This window comes from Aptenodytes forsteri, unplaced genomic scaffold (genome assembly GCF_000699145.1).
Source record: "Aptenodytes forsteri isolate BGI_AS27 unplaced genomic scaffold, ASM69914v1 Scaffold76, whole genome shotgun sequence".
NCBI classification, from domain to species: domain Eukaryota; kingdom Metazoa; phylum Chordata; class Aves; order Sphenisciformes; family Spheniscidae; genus Aptenodytes; species Aptenodytes forsteri.
This window is the reverse complement of record NW_008794444.1, coordinates 1,054,014-1,054,587: the sequence shown is the minus strand read 5'-3', so window position 1 is coordinate 1,054,587 and position 574 is coordinate 1,054,014.

The window sequence follows — 574 nt, the reverse complement described above, 5'->3', positions numbered from 1 at the left end:
GGGGGGCGAGGGCGCCGGGCGGGGCGGGCAGCGACCTCCGCCGCGGAGCCGTTTGACCCCATCTCTGTCTCCCCACCGCCACCCGGTCGCATTTTTTAACTGTTTTGTTTTGGCTTTTTTTTAAATTGGAGTTGCATCTTTTCCGAAGAAATAAATACTAAAGCTCAACTTCTCGGAGGAGCCGAAATCTAAATAAATCTCTGCAGCGAAGGAGGTTTTTAGCTCTAAAGAAACTTGTGCCGGTGCACAAGGACTTTCCCGACTTTCTCTTTGTCAACGAGGTGCAATTCAGAGGAGAGAGGCCGGGGCGCGGAGCAGCGCGCGTTATACCCGATCGGTGTCTTTGGGAAGCGCTTTCCCACGGCTAAAAATAATAATAAAAATACTATGATAAGGCAGGTGGAAAACAGCTCCAGCCCTTCTCCGACCTGGATGCCATTCTCGCCATCCGTTTCACCCGCGCCGAGCCATTGAAGCTCCGGCCCCAAAACGCCTTGAAGATTTCTCTCCCTGCTATTTCCAGCCCGGTTCTCCGGCCGCCGCGAGTGCTCAAAGACACCTTTGCAAAATTACT